The sequence below is a fragment of the Oryctolagus cuniculus genome, chromosome 18 (genome assembly GCF_964237555.1).
Source record: "Oryctolagus cuniculus chromosome 18, mOryCun1.1, whole genome shotgun sequence".
Classification (NCBI taxonomy): Eukaryota; Metazoa; Chordata; class Mammalia; order Lagomorpha; family Leporidae; genus Oryctolagus; species Oryctolagus cuniculus.
Genome location: NC_091449.1, coordinates 51,153,262 through 51,172,153, shown reverse-complemented (window position 1 = coordinate 51,172,153; position 18,892 = coordinate 51,153,262). Strand labels below are relative to the sequence as shown.

The window sequence follows — 18,892 nt, the reverse complement described above, 5'->3', positions numbered from 1 at the left end:
TACTCCATGCCGCCTTTCACCCTGGGGAGCCCCTGAACATGTTCCAGGGGGCACAGGAGAATCTGCAAGAGTTCACAGTCGGGGCAGCAGCACAGCCATCAGCTATTGCTGCCTGCAGCCTGGCTCCAGGGGTCTCCACTCTTCCCCCACCCCTTCTCCTTTGCAGGACTGCTTCAGGGAGAACAAACCTCCACAGTCCTGAGAAGGTGCTGGGGCTGCCTGCAGCTACTGCTCACCGGCCCTTTAGAAGACCTGTCTCAGCTTTTATAGAGAACTGGAAATGACAGGGAAGCCACATTTCCAAAGAGCCAACTTAACAGAGCCATCCTCACCAGCGGGTCAGCTCCAAAGTCCCGGGAAGATACTGGCCCTCAAGAAAAACAAAGTCTGGGTCTCAGGAACACGCCAAGGAGGTCCAGAGGTACCCTGATGTTCAAGAACAGTGAAAGGGTATAGAAGCAAGAGTCCCCCACACTGGTGGGTGCAGGATGCTCTGCAGGCCTGTGTAGCCTAGGAGTACTGGAGTAATTATGCAGGGTGACTGGACTATAGCTGCTGTAATAGCTTTTGGCTCATCGCTCAAGAAAGCCCCATGCCTTCCTGCAGCCACCTGAGCACAGGAATCAGCCCAGACCATAGCTACTCACTCACTCGAGAGATGGAAAGCAGCCCCAATGCAGCTCCTGGTGGATGCAGAAAACCAGGAATGGAACAGATAGATCAGGGGGATAACAGGGTTGTCTTCTAGCTCCCTATAGTTTCAAGAAAAGACACTGTAGTTCAGGCTGGCCTACTAGTAGACAGGCCCCATGACAGGGCTGACAGAGCTGGCCAGCCCAAATGGGGCTGGAACACGGATTCTGCCCATCGCTTGGTCCAGCCTGCAAAGAAGAGGGGGTAACCTCTCAACAGAGGCCAAAATCCTGGTGGAGCTGCACTCAAAAGCCAGGAACCTGAACATGCATGGATTGGAGGCTTCCCCACTTCCTATCCACCCCGGCCATGGACCCCCGAAGCTCTAAACTAGTCCTATGCAAGGTTGAGGGGCCTCACAAGACTCACCCCATGGGCTTAAGCATCTCCATCTCCAGTGTGGCACAAGCTCACACCAGGCATCGACCCCTGCTGCTTATCAAGCAGCCAGCCTATCGGTACCAAAGCGAGTCAGATTGATCTCCCCCTCCTGCTCCCCCAGCCTCTCGCCTCGCCAATTACTGTGCAAGTGTGGCTGTGTGCAGAATGCTGATGGACTCATTTGTCTGAAGGCCAGTCCAGCCATCTCTGTCAGACCCCACTGTTCCCCATCTTTGAAAAGCTGGGAGCAGCTGTGCCAAGGAAGTCCCCCAAGCCAGAGTGACTCAGGAGGTCCTGATCTGAGAGCCAGGACATGTCAGTGATCCATAGCCTAACTCTCACATACTTAGAAACTTCCAGAGGGAAATTAGGCAGCCAAACCACAGGGAGGTGGTCCTTACCCAGGCCACTGAAAGCAAGGGAGGGCCTTACATGGATCTGCAGAATAGCACCCCCTAGAACCCTGCCAAGGATGCCAACAGGGCTCAGAAAAGAAAAGTAAAGCCTCCCATGCTCATCCACAGCCTAGCTCTGGCCCCAAGTCCAGTTCTGTACCTCCCAAGAAAACTTGCAGCCTGACCTAATCCAACATACTTGGGCCCTGGAGCCTCCTAAGTATGTCTGTGAGCCTGCAAGCAATCTGGGCATAGGAATAATGACTAACAGTCACCCTCCATTTCTGAAACTCTAACTGCTTGCCCTGGGTGAAGGACAGGACTCTCACCTCTTCTAGTATCCTTAGAACCAGACCATAGACACACACAGGCCTCAGGTCGCTGACAGGGACAGCTTCAAGTACAACCCGCTTAGACTTCCAGACGCCCCTGCCTGCTCCTGGGCTGACATGGAGCATGGGGCATGGAAAGAAATGTTAAGACACTGACTGGCTTTACCTGAAGACACCCAGGACTCTGTACTCTCGGGTCAGAGGACAGCATCAATGCCAGCACACACCCTCCTTTCCACAAGACCCTGGACCGTGAGAGAGAGGAGCTAGGCCCTGTCTCAAAAGGAAACAGGAGGTTGTGAAGGAGGGGCAGCACCCACCACAGCTCTGTCTCTGGCCACCCAGCTGGCTGGCTGTCTTCCATGCTACAGCCCCCAGCCCCCAGAGTGGCTATGACTCCTTGTAGTTGGGGAACCCACACCTCTGCTGCAATAGCGGAGAAGCCAACAGATAGCAAAGGACCTCCCACAAGCACTTCCTCACCAACGGCACCTCCCTCTCCTCCAGAAGCCACTGCTCAGAGGAGCCTGGCACCGAAACAGAACAGGCTTCCCCTCCAGCTCAGGTGCCTCACCTCTATCTCCCAGCCTCTTTTACTTGCTCTGGCTCTAATATCACTGGGCCTGGCAAGAACTTCATACAAGCCACTCCCATTGGTCTCACTTGGGCCGAAGGGCTAAGGGAACAAAGGAGGGAGTGAGCTCTTGGCCTGGGTTGTAGAGGAGGGAGAACGCTGCTTCTTCTGGCAGCAAACCCTCCTCGGAGGGTTGCCCTTGACTTCCTGGCAAGCAGTCTGACCATTCTCAAGGGAGGCTAGGAAAGGAAGGCCTGGGCTCTCTTCTGGACATCACCTGGGTGGCACTGTTGCCTGTGAGCCAGTAGCTTGGGTTCTACTTCTATTTTCTTACACGACCTAAGAAATCATAGTTGTCTCACTTTTAACAAAAGCCCGAGGGCAAGGAATTATGTCTCTTCCGGTTTCTAAAGCTCTACATTCTTTTTTAAAAAAATCCACCCCTTTTAGTGGTTAATTTTTAAGATTTCATTTATTTATTTATTTAAGAGGTGGAATTATAGATAGAGAGAGGGAAAGACAGAGAGAAGGGTCTTCCATCTGCTGGCTCACTCCCCAAATGGGCCACAACAGCTGGAGCTGGGCTGATCAGAAGCCAGGTCCCAGGAGCTTCTTCTAGGTCTCCCACACGGATGCAGGGGCCCAAGCACCTAGGCCATCTTCTACTGCTTTCCCAGGCCATAGCAGAGAGCTGGATTGGAAGAGGAGCAGCTGAGGCTAGAACCGGCATCCATATGGGATGCCAGCACCACAAGCGGACACTTAGCTGACTGCACCACAGTGCTGGCCCCCCAAAGCCCTACATTCTAAGAACATGGCTCACCGTCTTTGTCCTCACTTGGCTGTCTGTAAGGCACAGACCTAACAGCTGCTGCCATTGAAACTAAACTTTTGAACCCTCCGGGTCCTTCATCCAGCCCTGATGGCTCTGGGAAGTCTCTCTGGCAAAGAAAGCAGCCCCACCAGAGAGCTTAGGAGCATGGAAGGAGCAGAAAATTCTGGGCTGTGCTACCGTGACTCAGTTCTTCCCTCCACTCTGTCTCAAGATTATTTTCAGGCCCAGTATTCCCACCCTCGAAAGGCTCTTCTCTGTACTTATGTGGGCCTCAATGAAAGCACAGAAAAGGGCACAGAGGAAATTCTGGGAATCGGAACTTGGAGTTTACTCAGGAGAGCAGAACTCAAAGTGTGACAAGGAAAGCACACTCTGCCACTGCCCATGAGCACGAATGTTTTGAAAACTTCAGCAGAGTTAGATTCTGTGTGGTGGGGGGCCAAGCGCCCCTCCTCAGACCAGACATCTGTCATCCCATGGCCTGGGATTCCCCACCACACAGGACCCACCACCCTGGGCCACGGCAGCAGGTGGGGAAGGAGGGAGCGGCAGGAAAGAGAAGGCTGCCAGAGGAAGGAACTTGGGGGAAGAAAGAGAAAGAAAAGAAGCAGAGAATAAAGATAAAAATAAAATGAGAAAAGGCGTGACAATTTAAAGGTGAGTAAAGCTGCCTTCTAAAAAGTGGAGATGAGTAACAAAATGAAATCCTGTGCCCCCACCCGTCCCTCTCAAGAGCACACATTGGGGGTCGGAGCTGTGGTGCAGTGGCTTAACACCCTTGCCTGAAGCACCGGCATCCCATATGGGTGCTGGTTTGAGACCTGGCTGCTCCACTTCTGACCCAGCTCTGCTATGGCCTGGGAAAGCAGTAGAAGATGGCCCAGGTCCTTGGGCCCCTGCACTCACGTGGGAGACCCTGAGGAGGCTCCTGGTTCCTGGCTTTGGATCGGCATAGCTCTGGCCATTGCGGCCAACTGAGGATTGAACCACTGCAGAGAAGACTTCTCTCTCTCTGCCTCTCCTCTCTCTGTGTAACTCTTTCAAATAAATAAATAAATCTTTAAAAATAAAAAAAAAAAAAACACTGAACGAGAGGCTGGGAGAGTGACAGGTAGAACTCAGGAGTCAAGGATGCTCTGGACCCACTTTGGATCAGGAGAATATCAACAGCCTGTGTCAGTAACCCAGCAATGTCTGCTCTTCAAAATGTCCTGGAGCGGCCCTGGGGGTACTGGACTTAAAAGCCTGCTGCAGAGGGATCGCTCTTAATTCCACTCAAGGATTCTGCCGAGGCCAAGTGGTTTCCTGGGCTCAACCTGCATCTTTTGTTTTTTAAACTTTGTCACATTCTAATTTCTGAGGCAGTTTAGAGCTCCATTGGCTGTCAGCATGTCATGCATGTGTGGCCTCTGTCTTCAGAGGTCTAAGTCCCTGGAAGCTGGGCACAAAGGACTTGGCTCAGGACTGGCAGATGAGTGAAGACATGAAGGTGACTAAAGCAGAGCTCAGCTCTGGGCAGCATGGGTGCACTGGGAAACAGACAACCAAAGGTATCTGCAGGAAGGAGAAAGAATGGAAGGGCTGACAGAAGAAGGGATCCTGGTTCAGGTCACCATTAACCATCCATCCAACTGAGACTTGGCTCCCACTTCAGTGGGGGCAGGAGGGCAGGGAGTGTGGGAGGCCATGAGCAGAGCTAAAGAGGTCAGAACGTGGGAGACACGATAGCCCAGCAGCTCCCAGAACTCAAGGGCCTGTAAGTGACACAGCCCATGAGAGGGCAGTGCCATCCAGGTGGAGACAGACAATGAGAAGCGCAGAAGAGGGAGGGGACAGCTGGCACACCAGTACAGCTGCCAGCACAAGCCACAGTGCTGGAGAGGCCTGGAGGGCTGTGGGTGGGAGAAACACTGACGAAAGGTGGCTCTGACCCTGGGCTGATGAGATACTGGGGTGATCACACCAAGGCCTTCCTGTAGAAATGGCTGAGTGCAGTAAAGTAACGGCAGGGTGAGAGGTGGGGATGGCATCTGCTACCACAGGAGGGCACTGCTCTCTGGGGAGTGTGCAACCAGCACAGTGGCTACGGACGGATACCTAGAGGACAGGACTCTGGGGAGCCCAGTGTGGCCCAAAAGTGGCACATTAGAAGCCTCTCTGCTCCTTTCCACTCAGTGCCTGCTTCCTGTGCTCACACAGAGAGAGCTGTCCTTGCTTTAGAGCAAGGTCTCCAACCAAAGGACCACGAGGGGCCACTGTCAAACCCAAGGGTCCAAACCATGCCACCCCCTGGTGAGCAGTCAGGGATCTGGCCTGAGGGTATCCACACCTGTTGTGAAGATGAGACGGTGAGGTAGGGATAGCCCTTCGTGAGGGAGCCTTCCTGGACAGGGATGGGAGCATCTACTCTTCTTCATGTAATCTTCACTTTTTCTTTTTTTAAAGTTTCTTTCATTTACTTATTTGAAAGGCAGTGAGAGAAAGAGAGATTGATCTTCCATCTGCTGGTTCACTTCCTAAGAGGCCACAACAGCTGAGACCAGGCTAGGTTGAAACCATCAGCTAAGAACTCCATCCAGTTCTCCTACAATGACTGCAGGGACCCAACTACTTGGGAAATTATCTGCTGCCTTCCCAGGTGCAACTACAGGAAGCTAGATTGGAAATGGAGAGCCAGGACTCAAGCCAGCACTCTGATATGGGATGTGGGCAATCCAAGCAGTAGCTTAACCTGCTGCACCAAAACTATTTATTTATTTATTTATTTATTTATTTATTTATTTATTTTGACAGGCAGAGTTAGACAGTGAGAGAGAGAGAGACAGAGAAAAAGGTCTTCCTTCCGTTGGTTCACCCCCTAAATGACTGCTACGGCCAGCACGCTGCGCCAATCCAAAGCCAGGAGCCAGGTGCTTCCTCCTGGTCTCCCATGGGGTGCAGGGCCCAAGCACTTGGGCCATCCTCCACTGCCCTCCTGGGCCACAGCAGAGAGCTGGACTGGAAGAGGAGCAACCGGGACAGAATCCGGGACTAGAACCCGGGATGCCAGAGCTGCAGGCGGAGGATTACCTTAGTGAGCCGCGGCGCCGGACAAAGCTTTTTTTTATTTGTTAAGAATTATTTTATTTATTTGAAAGACAGAGTTACAGAGAGAGGTAAGGCCAGAGAGAGAGAGGTCTTCCATTCTGCTGGTTCACTCCACAAATGACCGCAATGGCCAGAGCTGAGCCAATCCAAAGCCCAGGAGCCAGGAGCCAGGAGCCAGGAGCCAGTAGCTTCTTCCAGGTCTCCCACTTGGGTGCAGGGGCCCAAGGACTTGGGCCATCCTCCATTGCATTCTCAGGCCATAGTAGAGAGCAGGATTGGAAGAGGAGCAGCCAGGACTAGAACCAGCGCCCATATGGAGTGCTGGTGCTGCAGGACAGGGCTTTAACCCACTGTGCCACAGTGCTGGCCCCTCCAAAACTTTTTTTAAAAGGATATTTTTCATTTATTTGTTTTCATTTTATTCGAGAGACAGAGACAGTAAGAGAAAGAGATCTTCCACCTATGGGCTCATTTTCCAAATAGCTGCAACAGCTAGGGCTGGGCCAGGGCAAAGCCAGAGACGGGAACTCCCACATGAGTGGGTCTCCCACATGAGTGGCAGTGACCCCAAGCCCATAAGCCATCACCTGCTGCTTTCTCAGGGTGTGCATTAGCAGGGAGCTGGATCAGAAGTGGAGGAGCTGGGACTCAAACCAGGATATGAAAGATAAATATCCCAAGCATCTTCTAAATTGCTGTGCCAAATGCCCACCCCAGAATCTCCACATTTTTTTTTTTTTTTTTTGACAGGCAGAGTGGACAGTGAGAGAGACAGAGAGAAAGGTCTTCCTTTGCCGTTGGTTCACCCTCCAATGGCCGCCGCGGCCGGCGCGCTGCGGCCGGCACACCGCGCTGATCCGATGGCAGGAGCCAGGAGCCAGGTGCTTTTCCTGGTCTCCCATGGGGTGCAGGGCCCAAGCACCTGGGCCATCCTCCACTGCACTCCCTGGCCACAGCAGAGAGCTGGCCTGGAAGAGGGCAACCGGGACAGAATCCGGCGCCCCAACCGGGACTAGAACCCGGTGTGCCGGCGCCGCTAGGCGGAGGATTAGCCTAGTGAGCCGCGGCGCCGGCCAGAATCTCCACATTTAAGATACTGTCATCCAACACTTGACAACCAACAGCCACTAGCAGGGAGGCAAAGAAGGGCTCAGGGAGGCATCACAGCAAAAAATTCTAAACCAGTTTTTGTTTTCCTGTGCTGGCAGCTATTGAGATAGACACAGGAAAGCCATCCTGACTCTGGGCGCAGGGGTCAGCAAGGATAGAGTGGTGGGCTGATGGGTGCATCACAGCTGCCATCCATACGGCAGGTGGGCAAAGTGAGGCAATTAGAGCATCCAAGCAGAGCCTAAGCACAAGCAAGGAAACACTACCTGCGTCTGACACTGCCTTCCCACCGGCACACATACACCATCTCCGGCTCTCCCATGTCCCTGAGCGGTCCTCCCCATGGCTCTGGGGTAAGGGCTACCCTGCTCAGCTGGCCACACTCTGACAAACACAGACATATGTGCAGGGTGAGGGGTAGGGAGGAAAAAACAAGAGTCAGAGCATATGATGAACCAGGTGCATGCTCGCACCCCACAGGCATGGATCTTGTCAGCTAGAGAGCACTGAGACCTGCCCCAGCCTCTGTACCTCACTTAATCCCCATGGAAAGAATGGTAAGTGTAAGCATTATTTTTGTTGTTGTTGTTGTTTAAAGATTTATTTATTTACTTGAGAGGCAGAGTAATACATGGAGGGAGGGAGAGACAGAGAGATAGGTCTTCTATCTGCTGGTTCACTCTCCAAATGGCTGCAATGACCAGAGCTGGGCCAATCCAAAGCCAGGAGCCAGGAGCTTTTTCTGGGTCTCCCACACAGGTGCAGAGTCCCAAGTACCTGGGCCATCTCCTACTGCTTTCCCAGGCCATCGGCCGGGAGCTGGAATGGAAGTACAGCAGCCGGGACTGGAACCGGCACCCATATGGAATGCCTTAAGTGTCATTTTAAGATGTGGGGAAGAGGGGCCGGCATTGTGGCACAGTGGGTTAAGCTACTACCTGCAATGCCAATGCCCCACATGGGCACCAGCTCAAGTCCCAGATGCTCCTCTTCTAATCCAGCTCCCTGCTAATATGCCTGGGAAAGTAGTGATCTATAACTGTTCCTTTCAAATAAATAAAAATATTTAAAAACAAAACAAAAAGAAACAGGGAAGAGAGCCAAGATTTTGACTTAAGCAGTTAAGATGAAGCATAGAAAGAATATTCTACCTGAAGGATCTCTGTGAGTGAGACCCCAACAGAAAGAAGTGGCCATCAAAGGATGTACTTTTCTCTGAAAGGAGGAAAGAACTTCCCCTTTGCTTATGGCCTTGTCTAAATTCTGATGGAGACTGTGGACTCAAAAGGTTTCCATAGCCCAGGCAGCTCATGTCAAGACTTGGGTGGTCATTGACGTCATACATAAGAATAATTGTTAAATTAACAACAGGAGTCACTGCACACTAACTCCCCATGCAGGACTCTGTCCTCATGAGTTGTATTATGAGAGTTAACTGTAAACCACTTCTCAGTTTGTGTGTGTGTGTGTGCAAATTGTTGAAATCTTTACTTAGTAAAGAGTTGGTCTTCTGTGTACAAAGTTAACTGAAAATGAATCTTTTTTTTTTTTTTTAAGATTTATTTATTTGAGAAGTAGAGTTACAGACAGTGAGAGGAACAGACAGAGAGAAAGGTCTTCCTTCCATTGGTTCACTCCCCAAATGGCCACAATGGCTGAAGCTGCGCCAATCTGGAGCCAGGAGCTTCTTCCCAGTATCCCAAGCGGGTGCAGGGGCCCAAGGACTTGGGCCATCTTTCTACTGCTTTCCCAGGCCACAGCAGAGAGCTGGATTGGAAGAGGAGCAGCCGGGACTAGAACCAGCGCCCATATGGGATGCTGGTGCTGCAGGCAGAGGATTAACCTACTGTGCCACGGTGCCAGCCCCTGAAAATTAATCTTAATGGAGAATGGGACTGGGAAGGGGAGAGGAAGGAGGAAGAGGGGTGGGAGTGTGGGTATGGTGGGAATAACTATATTCCTAAAGCTGTACTTATGAAATTTATAGTCCTTAAAAAATAAAAACAAAAATGGAGTTAAAAAAAAAAAGAAACTTACAAAAAAAAAAAAAAAAAGATGAAGCATGGAATGCCTGTATCCTATACTGGAGTGCCTAGTTTGAGTCCTGGAGCTGCTTCTGATCCACCTTCTTGGTAAGTGCATCCTAGAAAGTGGCAGGTGATAGCACAAGTACTTGGGTCTGCACCACCCATGTGGGAGATCTGGATTGGTTCTGAGCTCCTAACTTTGGTCTGGGTCAGCCCCAGGTGTATGGACATTTGGGGAGTGAATCAGCAGATAGAGCACTCTCTCTCTGCCTTTTAATTAAATTAAAATAAATCAATTACTTAATGAACAAAGAAATGGATTAGAGTGAGGTAAAGAAAGAGGGTAGGGTTGGGGCCGGCGCTGTGGTGTAGTGGGTAAAGCCTCTGCTTGCAGTGCTGGCATCCCATATGGGCACTGGTTTTAGTTGCAGCTGCTCCACTTCTGATCCAGCTCTCTGTTATGGCCTGGAAAAGCAGTAGAAGATGGCTCAAAGCTTTGGGCCCCTGCACCTGCATGGGAGACCTGACAGAAGCTCCTGGCTCTTAGCTTCAGATTGGCGCAGCTCCGAAATGCGGCCATTTGGGGAGTGAACCAATGGATGGAAGACCTCTCTCTCTGCCTCTCCTCCTGTCTGTGTAACTCTTTCAAAAAAATAAATAAGTCTTAAAAAAAAAGAAAGAAAGAAAGAAAGATGGTAGGGGAAGAGCTGAGCTGAGCTGGGTAAGGACCAGCTCCAGGCACTCACCTTAATACAGGGTGATCAGCATCACATGATGGCCCAACCCACTGCCTCTCAAATACCCTTCAACCCCAAGTTCATGGATGGTCATTCTACAGCTCAGGGACTCATCCTAAGAGGCTCTCTCCCACTACCCTTACCCCAACGCAGAGAGGCCCTGGAGATGGACCCCCTTCTCCCACCAGCACTGTTTCCTTCCTGGCCAGCATGCACTCTCCTAACAGAGCTCTGGGACAGCCTCTGCCTGGTACAGTCACCCAGGCTCGCCCACAGCTCAGAGGCTGCCCAAGCAGAGGAGGGTGACAATTCCGGTTGCTGGATGCAGAAGAGCTGCTGATGACATCATTTTGCCATCAATTCTCCAAGAGCCTCTTCATATGTCCTGCCTCTAGGAATAGAACTCTTAACAAAAGCAGTGACATCAGGGCAAGGACATCACATTTCATGTCAAATGAAGCACAGAATAACTGCGTGAGAGGACTCATCAGTCCTCCAGGATGAGTCTATGGGTGATGATTCACCTGTTCACTCCTTTAGAATCAGCTCCTCCAGCCCTCCTGGGGCCCCGTGACAGGAAGCTCACCTCTCAAGGTGGCTCTTTGTGTCTTCAGAGTGCCCTCACACTTACACTCTGTCCTCCTCACATTTGGCCAACATTTGTTTCCCCACCACTTCCAACATGCCCTCTCCACTCCAGAACCTCTGGCATTGGGTAAAACTTCAGATTAATTCTAATTCACCTCCTTCCTAGTATTCCCTCTTCTTCGAAGAGTCACACAAATGAAGAGCACACACAGTCCTGGTGGCCTCAAATTCTGCTCCAGCCTGTGCCCATAGGCAGTTCAGCCTCAGGTGAGAGTACTCCCAGCTAGCCAGGCAGGCTCATGCCTGCCTCCCAGCAGGGTGTCACCAACATCCACTGGTGCTTCTTCCAGAAGAAGCAAGATAGAGTTCTCCCCAGTTACCACTTACCAATGCTCCAGTTCAGGGCCGGTGCTGTGGCACAGCGGGTTAAGCTGCTGTCTGCAGTGCCAGCACCCCATATAGATGCTGGTGCCAGAAGCTCAGAACTCCATTCAGGTCTCCCACATAGGTAGCAGGGCCCCAAGCCATCTTCTGCTGCTTTCCTGGGTGTATTAGCAGGGAGTTGGATTGGAAGTGAAGCAGCAGAGAGTTGAACTGGGCACTCCTTATGGGATGCCAGTGTCACAGGTGGCTGCTTAATCTACTGCACCACAATGCTGGCCCCAATGACAAGTTATTTAACCTCACTTGCCTCAGTTTCCTCATCTGTAAAATGGAGGTATTACACCCATCTGTCAGGACTGATACGGGAACAAGAGAGGCCAGATAGAAAACACCCAACACTGTGCCTCATACTTAGTAGCCACATATATTAGTCAACATTATAACAAATAAATCTTTATTTTAAAGATTTATTTTATTTGAAAGGCAGAGTTGCAGAGTGAGAGACAGAGGGAAACAGAAAGAGAGAGGTCAACCTTCTAACTGCTGATTTACTCCCCAAATGGCCATAATGGCCAAGGCTGGGCCAGATGGAAGACAGGAGCCAGGAGCTTCTTCCAGGTCTCCCACATGAACGTAGGGACCCAAGCACTTGGGCCATCCTCTGCTGCTTTCCCAGGCACATTAGTAGGGATCTGGATTGGAAGTGGAGCACCCAGGACTCCAATTGGCACCCAAATGGAATGTTGACACTGCAGGCAGCAGCTTTACCCACTATACCACAGTGCTGGCCCAAAAAGAAATCTTTCAATTGGATTTTTTTTGTAAGATTTATTCATTTATTTGAAAGGCAGAGGCAGAGGCAGAGGCAGAGAGAGAGAGAGAGAGAGAATGTCTTCCATCTGCTGGTTCACTCCACAAATTGCTGCAATGGCTGGAACTGGGCCAATCCAAAGCCAGAAGCCAGGTGCTTCTTCCAGTCTCCCATGTGGGCGCAGGGGCCCAAGCACTTGGACCATCTTCTGCTTTATTTGGATCTTTTAGAGTTGGTCAAATTTCCTTTTTAAAAAATAATTTTAGTGCTTTAGTCCAATTTGTTGTATATGTTTTTTATTTTATTTATATTTAAGGCAGAATAACAGAGAGAGAGAATCTTCCATCTGTTGGTTCACTACCCAAATGCATGCAACAGCTGGGGCTGAGTCAGGCTGAAGGCAGAAGTCAGGAACTCCATCTGGGTATCCCAGATGGGTGGCAGGATCTCAACTACTTGAGCCATTATATGCTGCTGCTTAGGATCCCATTACAGGAAGCTGGATGGGAAGCTGAGTAATAGTCTTTTTTTTTTTTTTTTTTTTTTTTTTTTTTTTTTTTTTGACAGGCAGAGTTAGACAGTGAGAGAGAGAGAGACAGAGAGAAAGGTCTTCCTTCCGTTGGTTCACCCCCCAAATGGCCACTACGGCCAGCACGCTGCAGCCGGCGTGCTGTGCCAATCCAAAGCCAGGAGTCAGGTACTTCCTCCTGGTCTCCCATGCGGGTGCAGGGCCCAAGGACCTGGGCCTTCCTCTACTGTACTCCGGGGCCACAGTAGAGAGCTGGACTGGAAGAGGAGCAACCGGGACAGAATCTGGTGCCCCAACCGGGACTAGAACCCAGGGTGCTGGCGCCGCAGGCGGAGGATTAGCCAAGTGAGCCACGGTGCCGGCCAGTAATAGATATTTGACTAGGCAACTCTGATACAGGATGTGGGCATTCCAAGCAGTGGCTTAATCCGCTGTGCCGCAACTCCAGCCCCAGAGCTGATCAAATTTCTAAGGCCAACACAAGGAACAGAAGAAACAGCCTGAGCAAGGGCTTAGTCTAGAGTGACCCGAACAAGAGTCTTCAACATGTGTGCAGGAGTAGGCCATGGCCTGGAGCCAGGTCTTCAGGCTTGAGTATCTGGAGTGTCAGGATTGTGGGGCACTTTATCACTGTAGCCTGCTGGGCATGTCAAGGCAAGAAAAAACGCTCTCTAGGTCACACAGGACAACCTGAAATCCTCTCCAAATTTGCCCTCACAAGCTGGTGTCCCTCCCTGCTGCAGAGTCAGGGTTCTGTTCTGTACCCCATCTGCCCCAAACATCCCCAGGGGACTAGGCAGGGATTATCCAAGAGTTTCAGTTAGTCTTCCCACGCTAGCCCCCCCAGAGTTTCCTGCTGCATTTCTTCACCAGCAGGGGCCCGGGGGCTCCCACCTAACCGTAAACAAGGAGCTCCTGACATTACAGAGCCCCAGTAACAGACACCAGGCCTGCAACTTCTACCCCCATTACTCCCAAACAACCTCCTGCTCATTCTGTCCCCTTCTCTGAGCCCACCTCCTACAGGAAGCAGTCTAGTCAAGGCCACAGAAACCATTGAGCCTGACAGGGCTGAGGGTACACAGCCCTCAGGGAGTAAGCACACAAGATAGGCCCAGAATATAGGAAATATCACTAAAATGGGGAAAGGGATTGAAAACGTGCCCCTAGAAAGATACCAAATACCTCAGGACTTACTCTCTAGCGAGGAAATCCATCTTTCCAAATCTTGCTGAGCTCAGAGTGGGAGGCACAGCAACACCATCCTCGGCTTGACACGCTCTCTAGCTTCTCTGGTAGAGCCCTGCTCACGTTGACAATCCTTAGGAGGGCAAATGCCCATCATAGTGTAAAACAGATGGTTGCGGCCGGTGCCGCGGCTCACTTGGCTAATCCTCCACCTGCAGTGCTGGCACCCCGGGTTCTATTCCCGTTTGGGGTGCCGGATTCTGTCCCGGTTGCTCCTCTTCCAGTCCAGCTCTCTGCTGTGGCCCAGGAAGGCAGTGGAGGAAGGCCCAAGTGCTTGGGCCATACACCTGCATGGGATTCCAGGAGGAAGCACCTGGCTCCTGGCTTCGGATTGGTGCAGCGTGCCGGCTGTGGCAGCCATTTGGGGGGTGAACCAACAGAAGGAAGACCTTTCTCTCTCTCTCTCACTGTCTAACTCTACCTGTCAAAAAAAAAAAAAAAAAAAAAAACAACAACAACAACAACAACAGATGGTCGCAGTGAGGGAGGGGCAGGGCCAGCTGCCTGACCTGAGCTCCATGGCTCATGTTCCAGACTGTCAAGGCCTGGTAGCTCTATGCCAACACCTGCCATCAAAAGCATGAGCCTGTCAACAAAGGTTTATCCCATGGCCATTTTCAACTCTAGTTCTCTTTTCCCAGGTAATCTCAAGCCCCATAGGGATAGAGAAGAGAGACCCTCACCCTCTTGCATTTCCCCACCAAGTGAGCAGTGGGTGGGCAGTGATCAGCAGAAAAGACAGACTGGGCTCCAGCTCAGACAGGACCCTCCCCCGAGACACATTCCTCACAAGCCAGATCTTTGCAGAAGGTGTTGGGGTTATCCAAGTTCCTGGTAACAGACATGTACTACCAGCACCCACCAGGTAATTGACTTTGGCCCTGGGAACTGATGTTTTCAGCTCTAGGTAAAGGGCTATGGGAGCAAAGGTGAGTAGTATCCCCCTCACACACACACACATGCGTGCCCCAGACTCATGCCCCATGACCTCAGCACAGCAGGAGCTGGGGACCTAGCCTTTGGGCTCCAACAGAAGCAGGGGGCCTGAGTCCATTCCCCACCCCACTATCTGTCGGTCTTCCACGCTAGGGTAATCAATGGCTAATTAACAACACTGTGCAACTCCAATTAGATAAGTGCCGGCTCAACTGCCACAAGCAGGAACTCTTAGGCAGACCCACAGACTTCCTGGAAGACTTTCCCTGTCGGCATCTCTTGGGAAACCTCCCTCCTCCTCTCCCTCCCACATCTAAGCTCTGTGCTCCCTCTGCCAGCTGGACCCACACCAGCCTGGCCACACGCAGAGCTTCAGGAGTCAGAGCTCCCAAAGCACAGCCAGTCTCAAGCTTCAGTGCATGTCTAGTTTAAATTTTCAGTTTCAGCTACAATGTCATATGGTTCTTCAAAGCCTCATCGGCATAACTGAACTTCCCAAGGGCCCTCATGGCACGACTCTCCGGCCTCAGCTTTAGATGAACCTGTCCCTCAGGCCACTGTGCCCTGAAAATTCCTCTTTGCTCAATCTGACTCCTCTTGGTTGTCCTCCAAAGCCCAACTCTTCCCTTCTCCAAGGCTGTCCCTGACCACCCCCAGCCCATTTTAGGCATTAGCCTGAACACCTGCTCCTCAAAGCAACGTTTGAAGGCCAATAGCCTCATATTTATTATAAGTGCAGCCTTGGCCGGTGCCGCGGCTCACTAGGCTAATCCTCCGCCTTGCGGTGCAGGCACACCGGGTTCTAGTCCCAGTCGGGGCACCGGATTCTGTCCCGGTTGCCCCTCTTCCAGGCCAGCTCTCTGCTGTGGCCAGGGAGTGCAGTGGAGGATGGCCCAAGTGCTTGGGCCCTGCACCCCATGGGAGACCAGGATAAGTACCTGGCTCCTGCGTCGGATCAGCGCGGTGCGCCGGCCGCAGCACACTGGCCACAGAGGCCATTGGAGGGTGAACCAACGGCAAAGGAAGACCTTTCTCTCTGTCTCTCTCACTGTCCACTCTGCCTGCAAAAAAAAAAAAAAAGAAAGAAATGCAGCCTTGCATGCCCCACCCTGACCTACCAAATCAGAATGTACACTTTAACAAGATCCCAGGGAATTTGTATGAACATTAAAGTGTGTGAAGCAGTGACCTTTACCACTGCCTGGCAGAAATCTGTTTCTCTTTACTTTTCTACATGGAGCTCAGGACAGACAGGACAACTTCAAGCCACTCACTTCGGATAGATGGCCTCCAGGGAAGCAAGTTCCTGCCAGTATCCTGGCATGCTTGTACAGCTCTATCCTGGGATATGGGAAAAGGCTCTTACCATCAGTTTACACTTACAGGATTGTGCCAACACGATGACCAATCCATATCTGAGAACAAAGTAAATGCCAGGACATCAACCCAGCATTACTGAGAGGACCATCATCAGGTGTAAGGAACTCATTCCCAAGTTGTTCCCTCTGTTACCCCTGCACCTCCTATTCTCAATCTTCCCATTCCCCTCCACAAATACCAAAAGTTCACACTTGTCCTGAGGATGCTGGGAACTGAACCAAACCATTTCAATGAACCTTGAATCAAATTCAACTGGACTGTAATAGTCTCTAGTGAGACAGTTCCCTATTGGGCATTCCTAGATTTCAAGTGAATATTGGGAGACTATCCTCTAGCTTCCCAAGTTCTTACTCAGACCTACACAGTGCCATTTAACGTCAGCAGCATCCTGGCATCCTGCAGAGCTCATCTCACCTCCCACATAAAGACAGCTGTCACATGTTCTCTTCACAGCCTTCCTAAGCACTCCACTATGTTCAGGGCTGTGGCGCTGGTCTGGTCTCCTTAACCATGCAGCACCCTTCCTAAGGACTGACTAGCTCTTACTTCTCCTGCACCTTCATTCAGCTACTAGCAGTACTGAACCCTGACAGATTTTTACAGGTATCAGGACTATCAGCATATCCACAGATACAAACTGATGGCCTGCTGATTGAATCTGGCCCACCCATTAGTGTTTGCTGGCACACAAGTGTTGCTTAATTATGTGAATTAGATTCCAACATTTTAAAACAGATTATCAGAATAAAAGGAGGAAAAAGGAATAAAGCAGATCATCTAGCTTCTCTTTCAAAAAGTAGATGATCTGGGGCCAGTGCTGTGGTGTAGCAGGTAAAGCTGCCACCTGCAGTACCAGCATCCCACATGGGTGCTGGTTCAAGTCCTGGCTGCTCCACTTCTGATCCAGCTCCCTGCTAATGCACCTGGGAAAGCAGTGGAGGATGTGCCAAGTATCTGGGACTCTGCACCTACATGGGAGACACAGCAGAAGCTCCTGGCTCCTGGCTTTGGACTGGCTCAACTCCGGCTGTTGTACCTACACAATGCCTATTTGGGGAGTGAACCGGTGGATGCCAGTGGATGGAAGCTCTCTCTCTCTCTCCCCCTGCCCTGTAACTGCTTTTCAAATAAAATAAATAAACCTGTTTTTTTAATACAAGGCTTTCTCTTTTTTTCTTTTTTTAAAGATTTATTTATTTACTTGAAAGAGTTACACAGAGAGAGGAAAGGCAGGGAGAGAGAGAAGGGTCTTTCATCTACTGGTTCACTCCCCAAATGGTCGCAACAGTCAGAGCTGCACTGCTCTGAAGCCAGGAACCAGGAGCTTCTTCTGGGTTTCCCACGCAGGTGCAGGGGCCCAAGCACTTGGGCCATCTTTCTACTGCTTTCCCAGGCCATAGCAAAGAGATGGATTGGAAGTGGAGCAGCCGGGACTCAAACCAGCATCCATATGGGATGCTGGCACTGCAGGCAGAGGCTTTACCCGCTACGCCACAACATCAGCCCCAATAAACCTATTTTTATTATTAAATATTTTTATTATTTATTTGAAAGCCAGCGAGGGGGGGGAGGGAGAGGGGGAGGGAGGGACAGACAGAGAGAAAGGTCCTCTATGCACTGGTTCACTTCCCAAAAGGCCACCAACAGCTGGAGCTGGGCTGATCTGAATCCAGGATCTAGGAGCTTCCTACGGGTCTCCCTGGCGGGTTCAGGGGCCCAAGCACCTGAGCCAACCTCCAATGCCTTCCTAAGCCACAGCAGAGAGCTAAATCAGAAGTAGAGCAGGAGCCAGTGCTGTGGGGTAGCAGGTAAAGACACTGCCTCCAGTGCCGGGCGGCATCCCATATGGGTGCCTGTTTGAGTCCTGGCTGCTCCAGTTCTGATCCAGCTCTCTGATATGGCCTGGGAAAGCAGTAGAAAATGGCCTGTTTGAGCCCTGGCACTCACGTGGGAGATCTGGAAGAAGCTCTTGGGTCCTGGCTTCAGATCGGCGCAGCTCCAGCCAGTGCAGTCACTGAGGAGTGAACCAGCGGATGGAAGACCTCTCTCTCTTTCTGCCTCTGCCTTTCAAATAAATAAATAAATCTTTTTTTTTTTTAAAGAACTTTTTTATTTATTTATTTATTTTTAATTTATTTTTTATTTTTGACAGGCAGAGTGGACAGTGAGAGAGAGAGACAGAGAGAAAGGTCTTCCTTTTTGCCGTTGGTTCACCCTCCAATGGCCGCCGCGGCCGGCGCGCTGCGGCCGGCGCACCGCGGCCGGCGCACCGCGCTGATCCGATGGCAGGAGCCAGGAGCCAGGTGCTTTTCCTGGTCTCCCATGGGGTGCAGGGCCCAAGCACCTGGGCCATCCTCCACTGCACTCCCGGGCCACAGCAGAGAGCTGGCCTGGAAGAGGGGCAACCGGGACAGAATCTGGCGCCCCAACCGGGACTAGAACCCGGTGTGCCGGCGCCGCTAGGTGGAGGATTAGCCTAGTGAGCCGCGGCGCCGGCCTAATAAATACATCTTTAAAAAAAAAAAAAGTGGAGCAAAGCCGGCGCCGTGGCTCACTAGGCTAATCCTCCTCCTTGCGGCGCCGGCACACCAGGTTCTAGTCCCAGTCGGGGCACCGGATTCTGTCCCGGTTGCCCCTCTTCCAGGCCAGCTCTCTGCTATGGCCCGGGAGTGCAGTGGAGGATGGCCCAAGTGCTTGGGCCCTGCACCCCATGGGAGACCAGGAGAAGTACCTGGCTCCTGCCTTCGGATCAGTGCGGTGTGCCGGCCATAGCGCGCCGGCCACGGCGGCCATTGGAGGGTGAATCAACGGCAAAAGGAAGACCTTTCTCTCTGTCTCTCTCTCT

The 18,892-nt window shown here is 51.4% G+C and overlaps 1 protein-coding gene across 2 annotated transcripts in view; it reads right to left on the bottom strand.

The window, feature by feature from the left end:
• Nucleotides 1–18,892, bottom strand: part of PSKH1 (protein serine kinase H1) — a 39,699-nt gene that overhangs the window by 4,212 nt on the left and 16,595 nt on the right. The gene's annotated exons all lie outside the window — the stretch shown is intronic.